The sequence below is a fragment of the Parasteatoda tepidariorum genome, chromosome 5 (assembly GCF_982258835.1).
Source record: "Parasteatoda tepidariorum strain Cologne lab strain chromosome 5, Ptep-v5.0, whole genome shotgun sequence".
Lineage (NCBI taxonomy): Eukaryota > Metazoa > Arthropoda > Arachnida > Araneae > Theridiidae > Parasteatoda > Parasteatoda tepidariorum.
Window position 1 is genome coordinate 39,504,024 of NC_141759.1, and position 27,943 is coordinate 39,531,966.

Here is a 27,943-nt window from a genome sequence, read left to right on the forward strand (position 1 = left end):
GGAGGTCTTTGTTTCGTATATACATCTTGCTTCCGTTTTTTTTTCTCAGAACTTTATTTTGAAAAGTGACATGTTTCTTCATTTGCGTTTTTGAAACGTTGCCCCCCTGCTGCTGATGCGTATGTTAGTATTGGTCTAATCATCGAAACATAAATTAATCTCTTTAGTTCGATATCTAATTTTGATTTAGAGCAACCATTTGTGGCCAACTGCGGAAACTAGAAATGTGTGCCAACGATTACCCGGACAACGAGGCCAACTCAGCACTAAAGTAATGTGAAAAGAGAATAAGGAAAGGACGATACAAACATAAAAAACATACAAAGAATTTACATAAAGAATTTATATTAGAATAAGTGAGATCACAAACAAGTTTTTTTTTAATTCTAATAATCAGATTTGATTATTAGTAATACACTAAAGTGAGTTAAATAAATTGGGGTCTCACAGTATTCCAATTCAATGGGGGAGATGCCACTCCCGAACAGGTGGAAGATGCTAAATTCTGATAGGAATTTTAACACACGTGCTTGGTTTGGAGCAACCATTTGTTTATATATATATATATATATATATATATATATATATATATATATATATATATGTTTAAATTACTTATGTTTACTGATGAACAAAATTCTTTTAACCCTTTTGAAGGCCATGGTAAGTATATTTATCACCACGTTTTACCACTTTTAAATTAGGTTTCCATTTTTCAATAACTTCAGCTTTCTTGAAGTGAGTTTGAATAAAATTGGTAACCATTTGTCACTTTTAAAAAACGCATAAAAGTTATAAAATACATAATTCCTCTTGAAGTTTGTAGCATTTAAGGAATTTATTTTATAAATAAAGAAAAATGAAAGTCAGTAAGTTCCTAATAGGTCATGTTAAATATATTCACCACCAAAAAATGGCATTTTTATAAAATAAATGAGTTTTTTCTTTTTTATATCAATTACTGTTCTTAAAACAGTTTTAATTCCAAAAATACTTTAATTTACCTTTACTAGAAATAAAGGGCCCGTTAAAGGGTTAATTCTAATGTATTAAAGTATTTTCTGAAACTACGGTGAATCGGTAGTAGTCTCTCCATGGTACACAACAGCTCATCTACGTATGTAGTTGCACAGCATCATAACAAGTAACATGTACTTTTGGAACAGATTCACAATTCAACGAAATAATAATCCATGATAGTCATGTAAAGAAAGAAAAAAAACAGAGTTTGTCAACATCGGTAACGTCTTTGTAACAATTATTGTTTCAGAGAGCAAGCACTTTTTTGAAGCGCCGTCTTTCAATTTTTACAAAGCTTACCAGATTAGGTAAATTTTTAGCATCAAATCTAGAGATTAGGAATTGTTTTGTTTCATCGAACTGTGGTAAAAAGTGCAGTTGTTGGGAAAATAGAAACGGGGACAATAAGTATCAAAAGAGCATCTACATCTTGATTCTATAGGACTGAAATTGAAGAGCCAAGTTTTGGAAGCATCCTTAAACCCTTGCACCTGTGATACCTCTCATATGTGCGGAAAAAAAAATCGTTCATGGTAGCCATTTCTCTGATTTCCCCCAAAATCCTCTCCACTCATTCGGAAAAGTACGTTCTCATAAGTACCCCCCATCCCCCTCAGTAATAGGGAAAAGCTGCTCGGGTAATCCCCCTCTAATTGCAGATTTCTCCCTGCCTCGATTTTCGAGAGCTATTCTGATGGCGGATAGAATGAAGGAACAAAAAATGGATAGTAGAGGGTGTCGAAACGGGAGACAATTTTGATCCGGGAAAAAAAATGATAATAGATGAGCGCGAAAAAGAAAATTAAATTTCACGATGAAAGGTTTTATTGTGAAATGGGAGTTGGAAATAGTGAGGACATGTGTATTGAAAAGTCTGTAAATTGAAATTTCTATTCGTTTTTTAAGCAATCAGAATTATCAACTCCCTGAAACGAGTTTTTCCAGGGTATTACGAATTTTTTTTTCTCCTGACTAAATTATTATAATGATTTTGTTTTATCGCAATACCTCCAGAATTTAAATAGATTAAAATTTATTAATCTGTTGAGTTTTAAATTAATAGTTTCTATTCATTTCCGACATATTGTCTTTTGCTATAAGCTAGTAAAAACAGGACTGGAAATTAAAAATAAGATATTTCAGATTTACTGAACAAATATTTTTTTTTTTTTAAATTTGAAAGGAAATAATATTTTTTTTTTATATATATGCTTTTAAATTTATTGTTTAACTTATTTTATTTTTTTGCATGAAATTAATCTTTTTGTAAAAATTAGACTGAAAATCAAAATGGTGGTTAGATAATTCAGGATTATACTGAATACAGACGGGTATTCTTATTTTTAAAAATTTAATTCTTAATTACTTCTGCTTGTTTTAAGTTTATTGATAGAAGTTATTTTCATCGTTAAATTATTTTTCTGTAAATGCATGTTTCACATGGGTGTTTATCGTAAATTTTTAATAACTACTCAGAAATAACCTTGATATCTAATAAATTCGTCATTCATTATAAATAAGTTAAGATATTAGCATCTAATAAATTCGTACTTAATTCAATTACAATACATAGCCCTAGTAGTTTTTTAGGAGAGCTATTTTAATTTTTGCATATTTCGCCATATCTCTACAATTTTTTAAGCGAATTGAAAAGTTTTTGCTTAAAGTCATAAAATTCGCTTACCCAAAGATAACTTTTTGCAAAAAATAATTTTTGATACTAATTTATTATTTTTTATTAATTTATTAATAATAGTTTGAAAAGTTTTGAATTGTAAGGTACACAAATATTTACATAATTTTAAAGAAAGTATTTTTATGTGATAAATTGCAAGACTTGAATGAAATCGGCTAAATGATTTCTGAAAAATCAAATTTCAAATTAATGACCTTTTCAAAATTCACTTTGTCAAAAACTATTTGACCACTTTTCAGACATAGCTATTGGGATCATATCTTCCAGATAACTTTTACCCCCTATATTTTGAGAGTTCCACCATTTTTTTATTTGTATCCGTCGTAAAAAAAAGTATGTTTACTAAGAAAAGGTGTGTTTTTGTCTCATACTTTACTACTTTAAAATATCGTGTGAACAATACTTTAAAATATCATACTTTAAAATAACGTTTGCACAATATTTTAAAATATCGTTTGCACAATACTTTAAAATATCGTTTCATGCCTTAAAATATCGTTTACATAATGCTTTAAAATATCGATTGCGCAATGCTTTAAAATATCGTTCGTACAAACTAATTAGCATATTTTAGGTCAAACGTTCGAACCATTAAGATTGAGTTTTAGTACGCAAAAATTTGATCATTGGGTCAAAAGTAATTCAAGGAATTAATGTTCATTGCATTTTACAATGATGAAAAAGTGTAAGTTCATGCTGATATTTAAGTAGTAAAAGCATTTCAAAGAATTGTTATGGCCTTCCAAAAAAAGCTTTTTGGCTATCTTTTTCCCACATCAAACATTTGTGGGCCCCGTCCTCTGTATTTAAATTGTATAAACGTTTACCCCGCCTCAAATTATATTTTCGAATGAAACACACATAATATTTTTATCTTTTGATTTTTTTTCTTTCTATTTTCAGCTCAGCTAATGCTTTGTGTGTCTCGTCGTAGGAACGTTTCTTTTTAATACCAGTTCAATATTATAGCTGTCAAAAGCACTCAACATTTTTAAATTCAACGAAGGTTCTAAATTAGCAGAAATTGAAGTACCTGTTTTTGAAACGTTTGTAGGAGCTACTAAAATATGATATAGTATATGTATTTAACTTTCATATTTGCATTTGTTAAATAAAATTTTTTAACTAGGCGAAAAACAAAATTTAAAATTTAATTTTGTTACAATGTCCAAAAATATTAATGTCAATTTTCCCTCATAATTTGTGATGATAAAAAAAGTACATGTCCAGCCTGTTCTTTAAGTAAAAAAAAATGACAAAATTTTTTTTGTGATAACATAGATCTGGCGGACATCAAAAGGGATTTTTTATAACTTTATTATTATTATATTTTATTTCATATTAATTAATTAATAAAATTATTTTTAAATTTTCAACCGGCATTTTTTTTTCTTGATTCTATATTTTTTATTGCACTATTGAAATAAAACATATTTATTCATAAAACAAAATCGAAATAACTTTTTTTAAAGAAAAAATTTGTAAGCAACGAAATTGACTCTTTCGTCTAAGAAATCACAAAAAAAAAAAAAAAAAAAAAAAAAAAAATTAACGTTCCAAGTTATTACCTTTTACATAATGCAGTGCCACTATAACGTTGCAAACAAGTGTAACAATAAGTAATCATATTTAAAAAAAAAAAAAAACACCGCCCAACGTGGGGCTCGAACCCACGACCCCGAGATTAAGAGTCTCGTGCTCTACCGACTGAGCTAGCCGGGCTTAATCGAAAGTTCACAAAATTCAGATTTGCAAGCTATTTCATAATCTGTTCACTAAGAAATGATGGGAAAATTACCTTATGCTGTTCCTTATTCTTTCGATTATGATTTGCTTATTCAGATAACTTTTATAAATACAGAACATAATTATGGACAGTTACTGAGGGGAAAAAAATGTGAGCTTGGTATAAATTTACATATTTAGAATTTTATTTATTTAATTTATTTATTTAATCGGGTCGAATTTAATTTTCCTATAAAATGTATCTCAATATCTAATCTGTTTTGTTTGTGAAATTAAGAAATGAATCGGGATTTATAATAACTTTGGGGAATGAGATTTATAATTTGAGTGTAAGTATTTTTATTTGCTTAACACGTTGAGCTCCGCGTCAGCCACTGGTGGCTGACACTGGACTTTCCATTTAGGCCGCGTCAGCCACCTGTGGCTGACGCTGAAATTACATTTAGGCCGCGTCAACCACCGGTGGCTGACACTGAAATTACAATTAGGCATCGTCAATCACCGGTGGCTGACACTGACCTTTCACTTAGTCCGTGAAAAACAGCTGACTGACAGTGTATAACATGATATAGAACTATAAAATTTACACTCTTTTATGGAATTGCAGAAAATTTATTCAAAATTTACTCAATTATTGTGATTCTTGGTTTAATAAATTCAATTTACTAAGCTTTTATCCACCACTATTTCTAAGTAATTCGTAGGCTTATATAATTGACCCCTTATTTATCAATGCTTCGTGTTAAACTTTTTAAAAGCTAGCAAAATCCGTCTAATATTTGCAACTTTAGATTGTAGTTGTTTACCGTTGTGGGCCTGACTGGCTGGACATGTAAAATTAGCGTGACGCTCAACGTGTTAAGTAATTTTAAGAGATGTGACAAAATGCGAATACACATACCCCCAAATGCAGCAACCTTCAGAGCTGATAAACTTCGGAAATTCGAATTCTCTGCAGTATTTTAAATTGTACTGGAATAACGTTTTTGTAAGTAAATCGTTTTTAAATTTCGTCGGCCTTAATAAACATGATAACTAGCTACGATTTTAAAAAACGAGGATTTCTGAACTTACATATTAGTGCTCAAAATAATATAATTTGAAAGAAATACTCCATTATTCTCAGTTTTTACCCGATTTCAAAACTGTTACCTAAGAGGTAAGTTAATAGTTAGGTTAAGAGAGAGGTTAATTGTTAAAAGATCTTTACACACGCCATCTTGGATTCTAGGTTAAGTTTTTAATAAGTGCTTTCACGATTTTTTTTCTTCTTTTTTTTGTACTTGATGAACTTCCGATTATACAGTATTATTAGACAGCACAATACCTTTCAAAAAGGGTAGAAAATGAAGGGTTTGCTTCATTAGATTAGGAGAAGCAGCGCTTGATAATTTTTAAAACTTCGATGAAATTTAACCTCAATACTTAAAAGTAATGAAATGCTGCGGATTGTGGTTTTGAGTAAGTAATTTAAAACTACACGTTTCTCAGTTTTTAGATTTTTCTTTTAAAAATCTAATTTTATTGCAGTTTAAATTGATTGCTGTTGTTGTAGTTCATTTGCGTCGCACTAATGCTGCACAATGGGCTATTGGCGACGGTCTGGGAAATATCACTGAGAAGAATCCGAGGACATGCCATCACAATTTTGATTCACTGCAGAGGGGGTGGCTCTCCTGCTTCGATAGCCCGACGACTTGCGCGAAGTCAATCTCTTTTCGGTAGAACGAAGACCAATACCGCACACCCTCGGGCCCTTCGCAGACTGATCCAAGTGCTCATCCACTCGCTCACTGACCGCAGCAGTCAGTGATTGTCTTAACGATCAGTCCACTGCGGGACTGTTTAATTCGCTACCAATTTATTAAAACTTTTGCAGAAAGTGGATCAGCTGGCATCTCTGTACAGGGCTAAGAGAATAGAAGGGCTGGTTCACTCCTTTAAATAAACTCTCGCCGCGTCAAACCTCCGATTTTCTCCAGTGACGTCACTGTGGCGCGAGGCTTGCACTTTTACTTCAAGAACGGAGCGATCGGTCTAACTAGCTCTAACTAATATTGGAGCATTCGTTTTTGTGACATATTCCAAGACATTTGTTGTTTTATAAAATGATTTTCCTCAGTTTACTGCAGTGAATTTACAAAAATTTAAAACTATTAATAAAATGCCAGTTGGCGCGATTGCAACTTACAAAAATTCTGATAGAAACACAAAAGGAAAAATAATAATTTTCCAAGTGTTTCCTGAAGTAAATGAACAACTATGTAAAGAATGGATTCAACGAATTGCAAACGAAATGACACGGTTTATATAAAACAGCAATGCGTTTATTCTATTGTTAAGAACCTTTCTAAAAATTCACTATCTAAATAGAAACCGCCTCGTTACTTCAAAAAGAAAGGCAGGCGAAAAAATTAAAAATGGATAAAGTCAAAGAAAATTAAAGCGTAAATACAAAGTATAGTATATAGTTAAAATTCTCCTAATTTCATAGCATATTTTTTAATGAAGTTATTCTAAATATTTATGATTTTTTTTAATTATATTCTCCTAAAATTAAATATCTATAAATTATATTATCTTAAATTTAAATATCTATAAACTATTGTAAAATTTCAAATATCATCATGAGCCTAAATTATTATTTTGTTTCAGTAATTAGCGTTTAACCCCTTGGGGACGGGTGATTCAGAAAAGCATTCGTACAAAATCAAAATCAAGTTGCAATTAAATAAAAAACGGTAACTTAAATGTAGTCGTTGCTAATTTGACAGACTAACTTTGCTTTTACTTTAATTATTGTTAGTTTAATCATATATATAATCAATGTTAGTTCAAAGTATTACTAAATAGTTTTATTTTGAACAAAGTAATGGTGAATTAAATAAATCAAACAATTATAACTCCGGCCACAAATAATCTGCTAAAGAAATACTTTGATTACCAGTATTATCTTTTTACCCTGATTGATACAGTTTTATGCTGTCACATATTTGTGACAGTCGGCGCGAAAGGGTTAAGGTTGATGTTTCCTAATGATTAAGTATGAACAAATTGCTATTAACGGTATCGTGCATTTATTTACTTCTGCTTGATTTACTGTCTGGGAACTAGTTACACTATTTAAATTAGAACTAGTTGAGGGAGTGGCACTAATGGCATATTTTAAAATTAAGGTTCTAAATTTAACCCAACTTATAGTTGTCAAAGATTATGTAGACAAAAAAAAGTGTCGATATATGCTTTGCTTAATAAGTAAAGTTGAAACTGAACTTTTTAAAATAAAGTATTTATAGTGTAATTTTCGCCAACTAGTAAAATATTTTTATAAGTTTAAAATGGTATTTTTTTAATATTTGATGGAAGGTTTTTTTGAACTATGTTTATGAACGGAAATAATGTGTTAATTATGTAAAGTTTGAAATCTAATAACCAGAAAATGCTTAACTTATTTTTACAGAGAGTTGATTGATTTGTTCATTTACGTCGCACTAGAGCTGCACAATGGGCTATTGGCGACGGTCTGGGAAACATCCCTGAGGATGATCCGAAGACATGCCATCACAATTTTGATCCTCCGCAGAGGGGATGGCACCCCCGCTTCGGTAGTCCGACGACCTGCACGCGAAGTCGAGCACTTTACGGTAGAACAGTTTAACGAGGACCAATACCGCACACCCTCCTACGCAGACTGATCCAAGTGGTCACCCACCCACACACTGACCGCAGCCAGTGATGCTTGACTTCGGTGATCTGCTGGGAACAGCGTCTTAACGATCAGTCCACTGCGGGACTTTTTTTTTTTTTTTTTTACAGAGAGTAAGATGCAAAGTTATCATAATATCTCAACTAGCGATCTCCGAGATCTGTGTATACAGTGACGTCATGAGGAGAAAAATCGCAGCTTCAGCTCAAAGAGCGGAATGAACTAACCCTGATCCCTGTAGGTATAATGTCTTGCTTTAAGAGACTTACCACGGGCGACAGAAGATTCAAAATTTTATTAAAAGACATTAAACATAGCTATTTCTCCTAGCTAAGTTTGTTCAGTTTATTACCAGATGTAGAAGCAACAAAAACAAATGTCTTAGCTGCAAATATGAATAGTTTGAAATGTAAGTCACAGTGGTAGTTACGATTGAATAATAACAGCGATAATAAATAAACTAAAATGAATTGAGTTTCCACCAATTTTACATTATTAGCCGCCTGTCCATTCCTGTTTTATGCATTACCGTCGACTTTCAATCATTCTGAGTATGAATTTCCAAGTGGTAAGTGAAAAGGCGGTTGAAATACTACCAACAGACCTGCCAACGTATTCAATTTTCAGCCAGAGATTTTTCTCATACATTTGAAGTGGTAGCAGACATTTTATTCAAAACATTTACGTTAAACGTTTTAACATTTTATTCAAAAAGATTTTTTTCACCACAATGCATAAATAATTAAAAGATATACATAAAATGTATAAAAAAGCAAGCAATATTGTTGTAGTTAATTTACGTCGCACTAGAGCTGCACAATGGGCTATTGGCGACGGTCTGGGAAACATCCCGGAGGATGATCCGAAGATATGCCATCACAATTTTGATCCTCTACGGAGGGGATGGCACCCCCGCTTCGGTAGCCCGACGACCTGCACACGAAGTCGATCACGTTACGGTGGAACAGTTCAACGAGGACCAATACCGCACACCCGCTGTCCCTACGTAGACTGATCCAAGTGGTCACCCACCCGCACACTGACCGCAGCCAGTGATGCTTGACTTCGGTGATCTGCTGGGAACCGTGTCTTAACGATCAGTCCACTGCGGGACGCAAGCAATATAGTCTTCAGGTGATGGCGAAATTTTAAGAACTTTACTTACTAGAAAAGACCTTACTCAGAGATGCCAACTGCTCCGGACACGCCAAAATAATTAAAAAAACGGTAAATAACTATAAAGTAAATTTTGCAAACATTTCACTATTTTTGCTTGCTTTTAAAAGGTGTTGCATGACATATGTACTACAAAGTGGTGAATTATATAAGCCTACAAATTATTTAGAAATAGTGGCTGATAAAAATCTACTAAATTGAATTTATTAAACCAAGAATCACAATTGATAAACTACCACTTTAAAATATATATTTGCTGTCCGGAGCAAGTTGGCATCTCTGCTTACTGAGAACCTTTTCACTTGAAATAATGTGAGCTAGAGCTTCTGGATTGGCAGCTCTGTCGTGTTATCGCTTGAAATATGGACGCCAACTGCCCTGCTTTCAACGAAATATTTTATTGAGTGGTTAAATATTAAAGTAAAAACTTTTAGAATTTTCATTAATTTCGCACAAAAAAGGGGAAAAAAATCTCACAAGAGGACATAAACAAAGAGGACTCTTATATGAAATGTTGAGATTTTCTCATATAGTACTTGGAAAAGTATGTAACTTTATATCAAATTGATTGAACCATATATCATACATTATAACATGAACCTGGCATAAAGCGACCTAGCATCATTCTCTTGTCAAATGAAACAGGGTTCTTTGCAAGTGGCATATTCAGAGATGCCAACTGCTCCGGATTCGACAAAATTTATTAAAAAACGGTAGAGAACTACGAACTAAAATTTGCAGATTTTCAACTTTTTAAAAGGCTTAAAGCTTCTTAGCTGTAACAAAGTAGAGTATCAGATAAGCATAGCTGTTAACTCTTTCGATTTTCCCGGAATATTTTATTTGCATATTTAAAGTGGTAGCAAAACTCGTGTTATTCCATTAAACTTTTTGAATTATAATAACAATTTTAAATGAGATTTGCCAACGCTACATATAAATAATTACAACAAATATATAAAAGCATAATATTTTTAACGACGGCGAGTTTCAAATTGGTCAAAATATAATAATATTTATGAATAAGATTGTTTTTCGGTGATTGTTACATTACCACTTGATAAGTCCATTCTCGGAGAGAATGAAAGTTGGCATGTATGTATATGCTTTTGAAATATTTAGAATTGTTGTGAATAAAAACCCTATTTACCGAATTTACAAAACTAAGAGTCATATATTTTATTTTATTTTATAACCGTCGTTGAACAGCCGACCCAATTTCGGGTTTACGACTACTAATGTTCAACTCAGTAGCCTTGTAATTTGAATCCAATCCAGAAGACAAGGGAACTCCTGGATCAAGTATTGGGAGAAATATACTTTCGTGGAGGACTTTTCGATGGAACTAACCGGCATTTGCGTTACATGGAGAGGAAGACCACAAGAACCTCCCACGGTTAGCCTGACGCCAAGGGGATTCTAACCCATGATCCGTCCACCAACTGAGGATATTTCACGTCAGCACTGTGGTCGGTGCAAGCCAGATACGGAATTCGTATCGACCAGCCATCGCCGGGATCGAACCCCGGTTCACCTCATTGGAAGGCGAACGCTCTGTCCCCTGAGCCTTGCCAACTGTAACGCTTTTTGCAAAATATTTATCGACATCTAAAAACCAAAGCTTTCAGAATTTTCCGTAATTTTGCCAATATTTTTAAGGCTTCACCACGAAAGAGCAGGAACCAAATGGCGTTGCATATGAACTTTTAAATCATTTATATGTAGGAGTGTGGAAAAACAGTTAAAATGAATAAAAAATAAAATAGCAAAACAAAAACATAGCTTGGTTCTTGGTTTAATAAATTCAATTTAGTAGATTTTTATCCACTACTATTTTTAAACAATTCGTAGGCATATACAATTCCCCACTTTTTTCAGAAGTGTTTTTTCAGAACCTTTAATAAACCAGCGAAATCTGTCTATATTTGCAAATTTTGTTTGTAGTTATTTACCGTGTGGTCTGACGTTCAAGTCATGTAAAATTAGCGTGGCATTCAACGTGTTAAAAGAATTTTGTCCTTCCCTAAACACAATTCAAAAAGACACATATAACAGGGTTCCTACAATATGAGAAAAAATTAATTAGTGGTAGCTAAGATTTTTCAAGACTGCTTAAAAATGCTTATATTTATGTTTATTTCGTGATTTACGAAATTATTCCGGAGTTATTTTTTGATATCATAGATATTTCCTTTGAATTAAATATTTACTAGGAGGCTTCGCCCTCTGCTCGCTGGCGCTCGCCAACCCCGGAACTGCTATCGCAGTTCATTTCGGATTGCTTCGCAATCCGATGCTCGCTCATTGGATACGTTCTTAACGTCTAGCTTTTGTATACTTTTTTGAACACTGAAGTTCCGAAAACATTTCACTGTAGAAAATTCTAAACCTGTGCATTTCAATATTAATTTGATATTGCAAACAGTTCACATATTTTTCTTAATCACACTATTCTAAATTTCAGTTGTTGAGAAAACTGTTGTAAGTTTTGCTTTAAAATCTTTCCCACCAGAGGGCTAAAACTATGTGTTGTAAAACAATATGAAATAGTACTGAACGCCTGATGTAAAGCATCGGCTTCGATGAAGATAATTTTGTGAGAATTTTTTTGATAATTCGGTGAGAATTCACTCGATTAGACATATGATGCTATCCACGTGCTCTTGCGCGCCGAAGCCTATGAATCAAAACGTATTAGCGTTTTATATCATATAGATTAGCCATATGATGCTCACTACGTGCTCTTGCGCGCCGAAGCCAATCAATTAAAAAAACCGTTGTCAACGCGAGAAAAGAAATATCATCGGTTTTATTGATACATACGTACATATTAGCGTTTTATATAATATAGATTGATAAACATCATTTAAAAACATCTGGATATATATTTCACATTTGTTACTACTTTAAAAAATATTCCTGACCTTGTGAACCCTGTTTAAGGTCACATAGACGAATGTTTAAGTTCTTAAATTTTGATTTTATTTTCTTTCTTAAATATGTTTGTTTCAAAATATTCTGCTTTAGTTCACTACCATTATTAATTATATAATATGCAAGAGCATAAATAATTCGCAAAAGCCTCTAACTGCATATGTTGAATTTTTTCTCCTTTTTAATGCTAACCTAAATTAGCTTAAATAAAATTTATCAATTCGTAATTTGAAAAGAAAGCACAAATTTTGCTACCACTTTAAAAATAAATATAAAATATAATAAGGAATTCGTAAAACTTTTATCAATAATATGATTGACTGCCAAATCATTATACATAAATTTTAAAAATCTGCTAAAGTACAAGAAATTAATACATGTTATAAACACTTTAAATGTAACAATGAGATGCTACGAGTAATCCGTAATGGTTAGCAGCAATGTTTATGTATCATTATACAACTAAATTTAGTGAAAAAAATGGAATCAATATTCCAAATAGTTAACCATAAATTTCTGCTGAGTCATCACCTCCTACATCAAGAAGCCACCACTCGGTCTCTTATAAGTAGCCCGCGCAGACTGTTTAAAAAGTGAACCAATTGTGCGCATGAACTCAAAACCTTTTATAGAAGTATTTGAGAGAAATTTATTATATATATATTTGAGAATTGAATCTGTAGTGGTTGACAAGTGAATAAGGCAAACCAATAATATTCATAAATTAAATAAATTTTTAGTCATATATTTGCTACCACTTTCTTATTTTAACTATATTCTATATTAAATGACTCGTTCAGTAAAATGGATTTCCTACACAGTAGTCTGATCGGACTACCTGTAAAAAAATCATGTGGATGCTTTCAGTTATAGGAGGCGTTGGCTGAGATACCAACTGGTCCACTTTTTAAAAAAAATTTAATAAATTGGTAGCAAGTTAAAAAGTGAAACCTGTAGAACATGGATAATTACGCCTACTCTTTAAAAGTATCACCACGAGATTACTCCCATAAAGCTACATTTCAGAAGATATTTTGATTACTTAAAATGAAATTTACTTAAATTGAAAAATACGAAACTAAATATAAATTAAAATTCGCTACCGTTGGAAAATATTTTTTACAAACCGGGCAAGTTGCCATCTCTGCAAAGTATATTTTTTGTCTCCTTTTTTTTCGTTTTATTTATTTATTTTTATTTAACTGTATTAATATATGAGAGAAACAAATATTTATAACGTTTTGTTTGTTGAGGTAGATTAATGCATAACTCTCAATCTCACATTATTTCCAAGCCTTAAATTTTAAAAATAGTTTTTTTTTTTTTTTTTTTTTTTTGGACCTAGAGTTTATGAAAATACTAGAAATGGAAGAAGAAAAAATCAGCAGCGAAGTGTGAAAAATTACGCCATCAATAATAAATACATGTTAAATTAAAAGGAGAAAAAAAAACTATCTGAATAATAGTATAAAACAATTTAATCCTTTGCATTTCAAATACTTTAAAATGCTGTTTAACACGTTGAATGGCACGCTAATTTTACATGGCTTGCCCGTCTGGCCAAACGGTGAATAACTACAACTAAATTTGGAAATATTAGACTGATTTTGCTTTTTTTTTTTTTTTTTTTTTTTTTTTTGAAGGTTTCGCAGGACTTATATATAAAAAGTTGTGAATTATATAAATCTTCGAATTGGTTAGAAATAGTGGTGAATAAAAATCTACTAAATTGAATTTATTAAACCAAGAATCAAAATTAATAAACTACCCCTTGAAAATATTTATTCGCTGTCTGGAGCAAGTTGGCATCTCTATGTAAATAAATAAAACTATTTTTGTGTGTTTTATATTGTATTAATTTCTTCAAACCATTTTAGTAACGATAATAATATTTAAAAAAAATTTAAAGCATAAAAAATTGACTCGTATAATCTAATAATCTTGTTTTCGCCGGTCACCGGTGACCCCCGTGGAGCTACGAACAAACTCAGTGCCGGTCACAGATGACCCCCATGGCATTAAACGTGTTAAACTAGTACAAGCATTAAATCAATTAAAATACATAATGCAGTATTATTCGATAATTTTCAAAATTCCTAAATTATTGAAGTTTTCCAATTAATAAAGTATAAAAAAAAAAAATTATTTTAGAGTGGTGACTGTGGATAGTGCCACAGACGTGATATCTGAGGGCAAAGGGTTAAATTAATTTATTAGATTCAAAATAATACAACCTCTAAAAATAGTAATAATTATTTGAATCAATGCTTGTATTAATATATGAAAGAAACAAATATTTATGCATTTTGTTTGAGGAGAGATTTTTATAACTCCCAATCACGCATTATTCTCAAACCTCGAATTTCAAAAAGAAAAAAAAATTCCATTTTTTTTTGATCTTATAAAAATAATAAAAATGGGGAAAAAATCGTCAACGAAGCGCGGAGAATTTAGCCATCAAAAGTCACATAGAGAGGCGTACACCTAATTTTTCCACATGATTCGAAATCACGCCCCTCGAGGAACGTGATGTTTAACTTGGGAATATCTCCATGGGCCAAAAGTCCCCCGAAAAAAGAATTGAATGCAAATCTATGGGTGACAAAAAATTGTCGCGTGGCATTCGAAAGGAGAACCTGTTCATTAGCTTGGCGACCATTGGCGTACTTTGCAGGAAACGTTACCGATGGCACGTGACCCGTCCCCTCTGTCGTTAGGGTTCAAAATATAAAGTAAAATATGAGAAAAATAGCAGACGATCAGTAATCATTCCCTCTGGATGTGTAGAACATCATCTAATGTGAGTCACATATGGGTAAAAATCAAAGAACAAATATTAGAAACGTGGATAATTTTTCTATTTTTTTTATTGAACCCCCATAGTTTGCAGTCAGAGGGGTCAAGTGAAGTGAAGTGAAAGCAAAATGGGGGATTTGTCAATTCCTTCGGGGTAAAAAGTTCAATAAAATTGGCCTTAAAGTATACATTGTTTGACTTACTTGTGTATGTAGTTAATTCCATACAAATTGCCATTTTTATATTTAAATTACGGTTTCAAAAATTAAAAGGACAAAAACAAAACATGAATATCATTATAGGGATGTTAATCAACAGTAAAAATAAAAATAAAAAAATTCTTTTTTTTAAGTACATTGCTATTAAACTAATTTTTTCAACATAATTTCATATTATACATTTTCAATATTTCTTAGACATAGTTTGCGAACTAGCAAGTATAATTAACGTGCATTCAAACTGCTTTTAAAAATTCAAATTGAATTTTTAAAGTTGTTTTGTATTTTGTAAATATATGTAGTATTAAATCAAAATATAAAATTACAGTACAGATTAACAATAGTATATATCTAAATAGATTGCATAGAACAAAAACAAATTTTAAAATTATATTTAAATTTTTAAAATTAATTTGAATATAAGAAAAATATACAATTGCAATTAACACTAAAGATTTTTTTACTTTTTATTTACTATTAACACAAATTAAAAAAATTTTTACTATTTATTTATTATTAACACATATTAAGAATTGTACTTGAATATTATAAAGTATGCTGCTGTCACATTTAATATCTGAAAATAAAGATATAAATTTAGTTCTTTCAAAAAATGCGCGAATTAAATTTTAAGAGAAATTTAAGCAAGATATCCGTTTTCATGAATATTTAAAAGAAATATAATTTTTCTGTTTTTTTATTTGCTTTATTTATTGATATTATTATTATTTATTTATTGAATACTAGTTTTGTGTAATATATTTTTAAAAATAAGTACCTGCTTTACATTGTTTTTCCTCATTTTTATGAATATTTTGGAGAGAAAAATTTAATATTTTAATTTTTTTATTATTATTCATTTGGTTTTTTTAAAAAATGATATTAGGTCTACCGAAAAGCTCTATCCACGAAAGTACACTGTCAATTTTGTTGTGATACAAAAGCTGCGTTTATAAAGAAAAAAAAATGTATTTGGCCCTTTAACCTTTACCCTTAATTATATAAACATAAAAAAGAAGACACAACCATAAATGTCTCAAAAGTACACGTGGAGACATGTTCCAACTTGAAACGAAGTTATCAATCCTAAGATTTTGGTAGACCTAATATAGCTCATTTGGTGAAACAATGACGTAACTGCAAAATCAAATTACGTCATTGTTTCACCAAATGATCGATATAAGAAATATTATTTTTCCTTTGAAAAACAGCGACTAATGGCAAAAAAAAAGGAATAAATTCGAATTAATTATTTGTTTATTTATTTCTTTTATTTATAATTATTTTTTTTAACATCTCTTTCGATATTTTAGCCGGAATAGAGTGTTCTATACATCGCTCATATTGTGAAACAATGACGTAACTTCATTGGTGAATCAATGGTTTTGCAGTTACGTCATTGTTTCACCAAATGAGCGATATATACAGTCCGCAAAAAAAAAAAGATATCACCCTGAATAACTTTCGTTCTAATGATCCGATTTTCACGAACTAAGTGTCAATCTTAATGGTTCCTGGGGGTGACCTCAAATATGCTAATTAATTAGTGCTAACTATTAATTAAGTTACGAAATCAGACACAAAAACGTACTTTCTCTGAATAAACATATATTTTTTTTTACATATTTGGAATCTAGACACTTGAATTAGGGGGGGTAGACAAAATTTTAAAACAATTGGGTCGTAAATTGGGTTGCAATAAAGGTTTATATATTTGGCAATAGTCCAGAAAACCGCCAAAAAAAGTCGCCTGCGCAAATAAATATTTTAAGATAACCCTTGACTGATTCAAAAGAGAAACGCTTAATTTTACTAGGTTGCTAGGCAACCAATTTCTGACTGTAAAAAAAATTGAAATAATGTTTTGTGATTGCTCTGAGAGGTTTAATTAATAGTTAATAGAAAACACCTCGAAGTTTCTAGGCAATAGACAATTTTTAAGTTCATTTATGTCCAAAAAGCAAAATAAATAAATAAATAAATAAAATAAAAAATTATTTTAATCTCTTTTGAAAAGAAAATTTGAATCGATTTATAAGTTTTCAGAATTTAAATACATGAACTTTTTATCTGATATTATTTAGATTATGCTATTTTTGATATGTTTATTCGAGGATTTCATACTAAAATCAAATTAACATAACTTATAATAGCTATATACAAAATTTTAGGGATAATGATTTTTACAGCTTTAATCGAGTCTTCTAGGCATGAAAGTTTGAAGAAAAAAAAAGTGCATGAAAAATAAAATGTAGATTGTATAGTAATTCTAATGCACATTCACAAGGTTTTCTGTAATTTACGATTTCTTTTTTCTATAACTCAATGAATTGCTGAATGTTTAGTGGCATTTTAAAAACATTGAAATATGTTATGTTTAAGAATAAGATATTGAAATAATATGTTGCATATTGTATGATTCATTGTTTAAAAAATTGCTTCATTTTGCTAGATATTTACGTTACATGGTTTTCTTTGGATAAAGATGATTAGCAAATAGCATCCACATGTTTCGATACATTCTGAAACTTACGTTCGCAAATTCACCATAAAATGTCGCACAGCATATTCTTCAATTACGATAAGCTACATTTACCACCAAATACTGCTACTATGATTATTTTTGTTATATATATATATATATATATATATATATATATATATATATATATATATATATATATATATATATATATATATATATATATATATATATATATATATATATATATATATATATATATATATATATATATATATATATATATATATATATATATATATATATATATATATATATATATATATATATATATATATATATATATATATCTGATATGATACTCTCTTTTTAAGATACTGAAATGGGGGCACGAAAACTTAAAAGATTTTTTTTTTCCTAATGCCCGCCTGTGTTAACATCAGTCAATTCAGGCATCTACAGGGCGACAGATATCTGTGTGGCCTAAGGATTCCTAACGAGCATCAAACATTCTCAAAATTAAGTGTTCATTCACTGGAAAATTTAGTGTTTATTCAATTTAAGAACTGTTCCTTCACTTGGTTATCTTACTACTTATTATTTAAACCACCAAAAGCTTAAAACAATATTATGTAAGTTATCTAAATTTTTTTTACATAATTTGCATTTAATAACAAATATGTCGACATGCATTTAATAACAAATACGTCATTTAGCTAAAATTACAAATTTTGAAATTTTTATGATTTTTTTTAAAGACAAGCTAAGCTTAAGTATTCCTTCACTGGTTAGTTTACCCTATAAGATTTTGAGAAATTTGCGATGTTGTGAGAGATGCTTAAAAATGTTGACTAAAAATGTTGACTGCGTATTTTTATTAATATTTATAAAATATATATTCAAGAAATTGATGAATATTTTATTCCAAATTTATTCATTCGTATGTATATTATTGAAATTTTATCAGTTATTGAGAAAAAAAAATAAAAAGTAATCACATTAAAGAAGCACAATCTGTTGTATAATCATATTCTATCAGAAGCATGCTTTTATAAAACTCCACATTCTCTGAATAAAATGTATTTTATTCAATAAAATGTTTTATTCAAATTTCTTTACTAAATTGCAAATAGAATTTTAGACGACTAAAGAAGAAACATCGTATTTTATAGCTTAAAAAAATAAAAATGAAAAGATAAGCAAACGATCATTAGCGAAAAAAATATGAATGAAATTTTATGCTAAGCGCGCGAAGTCAAGTTCCTCGCAAGTTTATCACATTTTAATATTAATCGCTCCATTTAATCATTTCTTCATTGTCGCCAAATTATTTTTTTAAAAATAATTAATTTTAATTTTTCTCAGCTTCTAATAAATAAAAACAGTTGAAACTTTAGATTTTTCAACTGAAAAATATGTAGATTAATATGGTATAAAAAAATTCATACCTTATAATTCAAAAATTTTTCATCCTTAATTTAATTAAATAATAAAAAATAATTAACAATTATTAAAAATTATTTTTTTCGTGAAATTATCTTTGGGTAAATGAGTTTTATGACTGGGTGAAATTTTCTTCGAATTGCTTTATTAGTTTTTAAAATATGACTAAAAACGTAAAAAGTGAAATTAACATTAAGGGGTACGAACTTTGGATCGCTCTCCTGACCAAACTATGGGGACCATATTTCCCAGATTGCGGCTACCCCCTATATTTTGAAGGTTAAGAATCTGTCAGTCGTAACCTTTTACAAAAGAAATAACGCAAAATTCTACAAAAACTAATTCACCATTTTTTTTATTCTTTTTCATCCATCGTTCAAAAAACCAAAACAAGAAAAAATGATCATATCTATAATATCAAGCTTTTAGCTCGCAACATCAGAAAATGCGTGTTATTACATCACGTGACCCTGACACCTTCCCCCCAGAGTCATATTAGATCCAAAGATCGAATATGGCAAATAATTTAAGGGTCACACTTTACACATAAACAAACTATGTTTCACATTCACCCAAATATTCACTGAATCTTAGGTTTAACTTAACACTAGGTATTTACTTTAATCACCTAATAATAATAATAGGAAAAAATGTTCAGAGTCTTATTTTAGTTTATATTTACAGTCTGGACAATGCATCTGCATTACTAAGTTTCGATCCTTTGATGTGACTTGCCTCAATATCATGGCGTTGAATGGCTAACGCCCATCTCTGCAACCTCGGGCTTTGGGGTGTCGCACTCGTCAGAAATACTAGGGGATTATGATCAGTTAATAAAATAATCTTAGCACCACAGAGTAAGGTTTCAAATCTCTGCAAAGCCCAAATAATAGCATAAGCTTCCCTTTCAATTGTAGACCATTTCTGTTGAGTTGAATTCAGCTTCTGGCTACCGAAAGCTATGGGACGAATATTTCCTTCTTCATCTAACTGACCTAAACAACATCCGACCGCATTTTGAGATGCATCCGTATGCAAGTAGTATGGTTTCTCTATGTCTGGGACTTGTAACTCTGCGATCTTACATAGCGACGTCTTCAATTCCTTGAATGCCTTCTCAGCTTCTTCGCTCCAAGGAATCTCATTAGGAACTTTCTTTTTAGTAAGCTCTGTTAGTGGAAGAGCAATCTTTGCGAAGTTTGGAATATACTGCCTGTAAAAGTTGCATAATCCCAAAGCACTTCTCAGTTGTTTTTTGGTTTTGGGTGCCTCTAATTTCTGTATTACTCTTATTCGTTCTTTGTCAGGAGCATGTTTACCTGAACCAATAATATGTCCTAAGTATTTAACCTTTTGTCTAGCAAATTCGCACTTTCTCAAGTTCACGGAGAAATTAAAATATTCCAATCTCTTAAAAACTTCTTCAAGATGAATCAAATGTTCCTCCCACGTATCAGAAAATACTGCTAAATCATCGATATAAGCACAAGTGAAATCAGACATGGACTGAACCACTTTAGACATAGCTCTTTGGTAGGTTGCAGCAGCATTTCTTAATCCAAAGGGTAATACATTCCATTGGTACTGGCCTCGGTGAGTTCGGAATGCTGTGAGGTGTTTGCTGCCGTTCTCCATCGGTATAGCCCAATATCCCTTCAACATATCTAGCACAGTAATGAATTTCTTCTTTCCTACTAAGAAATTCAACTCCATCATATTTTGCATTGGATATGCATCCGGAACGGTAAGAGCATTCAAACTTCTGAAATCAATGCATAACCTGATTGTTCCGTCTTTCTTATGAACACATACTACCGGGTGTGCTATCTCACTTACCACCGGTTCAATCAGTCCTAACGCTAGCAATTCATTGATCTGTGCATCCACTTTCCCCTTTAAGTTTTCTGGTATCTTATACGTTTTTGGTTTCATCGTATCCTCCTCAGCTTTCAGCTTTATCGCATGTTTCCCAACTTTAGCTATCCTTATCTTCCCCGAAAACAACGTTTTGCGTCTATGGAAAAGATCTTTCAATTGATTTTGTTGCATTTTGGGTAAGTAATCCAAATTTAATCCTTTCAATGCTTCATAGCTTTCCACATCTGTAGGAAGAGTTGGTGTTTCGTATATTTCACCAAATTCATCATCAATATCATAGACAACTCCAACTGTTTGAATTCTCGCTTTGTATTCTCTCATTTTGTTAACATGCAATAATCTTAAATTTCCTTCAGGCATTTGCAAATAATACGAATTCGGTTTCACTCTTCTAATTACCTTTACTGGACCTATCCATCTGGCATATAATGAATTGGATGAATCATGCATTAGCACAAGTACTTGATCTCCTGGCGCAAATTCCCGGTATTTTTTCCTTCTATTGTAATATTTGGCATAATTACTTTGTTGCACATCACTTGTTAACCTTGCCTTTTCGGTTGCTATTTCTAATTTTCCTTTTAACTCTTTTAAATATTCCTCCGCTGATCCTTTCATATTCAAAGGTAAAAACATATCTCCGGCCCAAATTGACTTCAAGATAGATAACGGGCCTTTCGGTTCTCTCCCGTACATTAGCAGAAAAGGTGGTACTCCTGTAGTTGCATTTGGAACTTCTCGATAAGCCCATAGTACAAATGGTATATGTCGATGCCAATTTCTTCCTACTTCTCTAATAATGTGATGTAGCATATTTTTGAAAGTTTGGTTCCATCTTTCAATCAATCCGTTCCCTTCCGGATGGTATGGCGTTGAAAATCGCGGACAAGCTCCTAAAACCTTCAAAAACTCTTGCGTTAAACTTGCCGTAAAATTTGTCGCATTATCCACCACGATTACTTCTGGAATTCCTGTCCTACAGAATATTTCGAGCAGTGCTTCACATGTATTCCTTGCCGTTAACGATTTGAGCGGGACTGCTTCAGGCCATCTTGAATGTTGGTCCATCAAACAAAGGATATATTTATGTCCTTGTGCTGATACTGGATCTAGAGGACCAATTAGATCTACGTTCACCACTTGGAATGGAAGTTCAGGACGTGACACAGGTGTTATCGGAATTTTGTCTACTGAACGAACAACTCTTCTACCTTGGCACCCATGACATGAGCTACAATAAGCTTTAATTTCCTTGACCATCCCTGGCCAATAAAAGGAAAATTTAATTCTTTGAATTGTTTTACGAGCTCCTAGATGTGCTCCGAATACTGACTCGTGGGCAATTTCTAGTATTTTACCTTTTCTAATTTCGGGAATTACTAATTGTTGTATTCTATTCCCGTCCAACAGCTCTTCATGGCATAGTATATTATTTTGTATCACATACCCTCCTTTATTTTGCTTCCCCAATTTCCATGCTTCTTGGAGAGTATCGCAACTTTGTTGTTGTATCTTGAATCGTTCGGTTTCATTTCCATTCTTTTTATCACCGCATTCACCTACTGTTGGCTCCTGCTGCTCTTCTCCGTCACTTGCACTCATATATAACTGCTCCTTTCGGGAATCTGATCTTAGCTTCATAGCAGCAGTAAAACTGGGATTGTATACTCTTTTTTGTTCTAATAATGCCTCATAAGTTTCAGCATCCAACAAAATGTCAGCATTTAACCCATTGACGGCTGCTATCATCGTTTTAATTATAGGCGTAATATATCCTTCCGTTACCAAAGCGATTTCCACTTCTTTTAATTCAGCTTTTAGACTTTCGCCAAACGCAGGTTGTAGTATTATATGTCCTTTGTAATCCACTTCCTTACCCACTATATCGTTTTTAAATACACTTATTTGTGCACCAGAATCTACTACAGCTTCGTATTCATTTCCATTATATGAAATTCTAACTTTCTTAAGGGCAGCTATTTTTGGTTGAACGCCTTTACATTTTTTGTTTCCTATCATGACTTCACCGTTAAATCTTGCAGTGACTACTTTGCTTTCGATATTTCCATTTCTGAGTACCTTAACTTCGGATACTTGCCCTTCCGATACTTGAACCTCGGCCACTTTGCCTTCAATGTTTCTTCTCCTCTCTTTATTATCTCGACAAAATCGTGCCAAGTGTCCTACTCGTCCACAATTAAAACATGTGACTGGATTTTGGGAAGAACTCCGCTTATCAATTCTGCCATGGTTGTTATGCTCATGTTTATATCCTTCACCAAATGTATGATATCTTCTACTAACCATGTTTGGTTTTTCCCGGTATAAGTTCCTATATGGTTGAGAAGCAATGAATTTAGTAGTTTGGTTATATTTCCTTGCATTCTCGTACTCATCTAGCTTCTCAGCAAGTGTGTCAACTGAGCAAATTCTACTCCACTCATCAATAAAATGATTTTGTATGTCTCCAGGTACTCGTTCTTTTATCTGTTCGACAATGACAAGTTGTTTCAGGCTGTCGAAATCATTAATTTTTAGTCCCGAAACCCATTCGTTAAAATAGTTCGCCAATTCAAATCCAAAATCTCGCCAAGTGCTCTCAGCCGCTTTACAATGTCTCTTAAACTTTATTTTAAATGCTTCTGGGCTCAATTTAAACCTTTTCAATAACATACATTTTACATGTTTATAATCATTTGCTTTTTCTTCAGGCTCCCTTGCAATTAAATTCGCCATTTCTAGAGGCAATAATCCAACAAGATGCGTTACCCAATCTTCTTCTTTTATATGGACTCTTCGTGCTTGTCTTTCAAACAATATTAGATAAAAACTTATATCACCTTCTTTTGGATCAAAAGTACGCATTAATTTTTGCAATCCACCAGGTACATGTTCTCTTGTTTCTTCATTTCGAGAGCTGCTCGTCTCTCCTATAGTACCAGTATGTACCAATGAAGCTTCTATCTTCAACCTCTCCAATTCATATTCCTTTTCTTGCCGCTTTAATTCATCTTCCCTTTCCTGTTCTCGCCGCTTTAATTCACCTTCCCTTTCCTGTTCTCGCCTCTTTAATTCATCTTCCCTTTCCTGTTCTCGCCGCTTTAATTCGTCTTCCCTTTCCTGTTGCTTAATTTCATATTCTTGTCGCCTAATTTCATCTTCTTTTTGTTGGCGCTTTATTTCTTCTCTTCCACTAACTATTCTTTTTAATAATTCCTTCACAAACTCCTCTTCGTACTCCGTACTTGCCAATATAATCTTCTTTAATTCGGTAACTCTCATGTCTTCCGTTGCCGTTTCTCCTAACTCTTCCGCCAAACACTTCAAATCTACTTTTAAAGCTCTTCCTAAAAATGCCATTTTTCACCTACTACTTTCTAAACTGCACCTTCTTACAAAAAAAAATGCCACTTCCTAAACCAATTTCAAGACAATCTAAATAACTCACTATCTTCCATCAAACAACTTGAAATTCATAGAACAAACAACTACCAATCTTTTATTTTGAAATCCATTGGGGTCTCCCCGCGCATTTGTCAGTCGTAACCTTTTACAAAAGAAATAACGCAAAATTCTACAAAAACTAATTCACCATTTTTTTTATTCTTTTTCATCCATCGTTCAAAAAACCAAAACAAGAAAAAATGATCATATCTATAATATCAAGCTTTTAGCTCGCAACATCAGAAAATGCGTGTTATTACATCACGTGACCCTGACAGAATCCAAATATGTAAGAAAAAATATATGTTTATTCAGAGAAAGTACGTTTTTGTGTCTGATTTCGTAACTTAATCAATAGTTAGCACTAATTAATTAGCATATTTGAGGTCACCCCCAGGAACCATTAAGATTAACACTTAGTTCGTGAAAATCCGATCATTAGAACGAAAGTTATTCAGGGTGATATCTTTTTTTTTTTGCCGACTGTACATTGAAGGGTGAATGCTATACCACTTTTTTATTATTAAAGTAACTTTTGTAACATGGCTAAATAAGGCGCGCATTTCAGAGAACAAAACTTTGCGATATACCTGATAGTTTTACGTAATAGTTTTTAAAAGTAACCACTCAAACGATTTTTTTTTAAATTGAAGCATATTTAAAAATAAAGATACTAAAATAAAAATCGCAATTTTAAATTACTTTTTCAAAGATACTAATTCTATTAACAAAGATACTAATACTATGAAGATAAAAGTTCTTATGGAAAGATTTAAGCGAATCTAAAACAACCCATTATGATTTATTGCATATACAGAGAACATTTCCGCTTAGTTCTTAAGAATTTCAAGCTTAATACATTTGGAAGACAGGTAAAGCAATTGTTAGTAAACAAAATTTATAAAAATATTTGAAAATAAAATATAGCATCAATAATAAATCTGCCAGAGTCAGGTAAGCACCTAATAAATCGAACAGAAAGCAGTAATCAATGGGGGGGGGGGAAGTAATTTAAAATTGTAAAATTTTCTCAGTTATTTCTTTTCGATATTTATTAAAAAGGAACGCGTAATAAATAACTGTTTAAACTAAGAATTCATGCCTACGAATACCCGGCCACCTCAGTAATTATGTGGTAGTTACTGACTCAATAGGTATAATAAAAGTAGTTAGTTGTTAATTAGAAATAAGGTAGATGAAAAAGCAGGGCTATCAACTTATGGCTCGAACTAGAAAGAGAATTAGGCTCAAGGTTACCTCATTCGTTTTTTTTTTTTTTTTTTTTTCATACAGACACAGTACACATACAAAAACTCTTCCTTTTATTACCTGATTGGAAACTTCATTCACTTCAAAAATATACAAATATGAAAACAGTCGGCATGTTCCAAGCTCTTCAAAAATATGCTCCCATTTACAAGACTTGCCAGACATGAATGTAAAAGAACCAAAAATGATTTGAAATAAAAAGCGTTAAGTTGCCAACGGAAAATGGAAAAATAAGGAGGAGAAGCAAAACTTGAAAAACCACAGTGGTCGATAGAGAAAAAGATGAAAAACAGAGCAAGAAAAATCACAGCAGTCGAGAGGCAAATTAGGGTAAAATGCATTTCCACGCGTTATGGAGAGGTTGGAAGGAACAAATGCCGTTAACAAGAGAATCAGCATTCAAATGAAGTTTTCAATCAGGTAATATCTTACCGTTTCAATTTCTTGAGATTATTTGCTTAATCTTCCTTTTATTGTTCTTGATTGATAATCAAACATAGTAAGTTAATATGTTTCAAAACATTGATATGTATACTTTTTATTCCCTGCTATTTTGTAATATAGATAAGCGTAGGTTTCATTGTATTATAAAAAAAGTGTACAATTTTAATTATATTATAGAATATAGCATGATATATATAATAGTATAATACAATAGTATAGTTTTTTTAATAGTTGATACGTTTCAAAACATTATCTATATTTTCTATGCCCTGCTGATTTGAAACAATTGAGATCAGCATAGGTTGTCTTATAAAAAATACCATAATATAATTATATTATAGTATAATATGTATAATAGTATAACACAATGGCACAATAGTTGATACGTTTCAAAATACTTATATGTATACTTTTTATTCCTTACTATTTTATAACAATTTAGATCAGCATAGGTTTCACTGTATTATAAAAAAAATGTACAGTATAATTATTATAGTATAATATACATATTAGTATAATACAATAGTATAGTTTTTTACAGTTGATACGCTTCAAAATATTGATACCTATACTTTTTATTGCTTGCTATTTTGTAACAATTGAGATCAGCATACGTTTCATTGTAATCTAAAAAATACCATAGTATAATACAATAGCATAGTTCTTTATAGTTGATACGTTTCAAAATATTGATATGTATACTCTTTACTCCTCGTTATTTTGTAACAATCAAGATCAACATAAGTTTTATTCTATTACAAAAAATTAAATAGTATAATTATAATTATGGTATAATATATAATAGTTTAATTCAATTGTATAATTTTTTATAGTATAATGCCCATTTTATATACATCTTTACTGTATATTATTAAAAAGAATAAATCAAAGTAAACCTTAAAAACAAGTTTTTAAAACAAGCAAGGTAGAGGGGGAGGGGAGAGAATCTCGAATAAAACATTTTCCTCTGCACTTTTTTTTTCACGCTCTGTTCATAGAAGCGATAAACACATAAGTTTAGCAAACACGGAAATTAGTACATCTCATAACCTAAATCTTTTTGATGCCCTAGTTGAGGGGGTCTCTGAAGAGGCTGCCTATAGGGAATGGTGCACAGTTCACCATACGCCACCTGTTTTTAACCCTTTGAAGAACTGCGAAAATTCACTCGGTGATTTATACTATAGCGTAAACTACTCCAACCGTATGTTGTGCAATACTTCATTGAATGCAATCATAAGAGTGGAAAATGTTTTTCACCAATCGTCAAAACGATATTTGTTTTTTCGAATTTTCCATCTGTCTCCAATTGTAACAATTGCAGCTTTAAAAAAAAACCAGGAAGTAGGAATAAAGTGTAGAAAATTTGATTGTTTGAAACTGATTATTGCACTTGTATTTGATAATATTGATTTTGCCGTTTGTTATGAGGGATAGTACGAAAAAATTGAGAAACTTCTTCAGAACTATGTGTTCGAAGCGAACGATATTTTTATTTTTACGACAACGAGTTCAACAACCGTTCTCAATTTTTTTTTCTAACTTTATTTTGGTGGTCGAAAATAGGTGGCCATTTTCAAAACTTCCCAGACGTGAATGAAAGGGATTGATTGGAAATAAAAACTTATAGATGTCAACGAAAAATTGAAAAATAAAGTAAAGACACAAAACTAGAAAAGGCCACAGTGGCA

The 27,943-nt window shown here is 31.5% G+C and overlaps 1 non-coding gene across 1 annotated transcript; it reads right to left on the minus strand.

Moving 5' to 3' along the window:
* Positions 1-4,365: 4,365 nt before the first annotated feature.
* On the minus strand, positions 4,366-4,438 carry TRNAK-CUU (transfer RNA lysine (anticodon CUU)). Its single transcript has one exon. It is a non-coding gene; the product is annotated as a tRNA-Lys (tRNA).
* Positions 4,439-27,943: the final 23,505 nt, after the last annotated feature.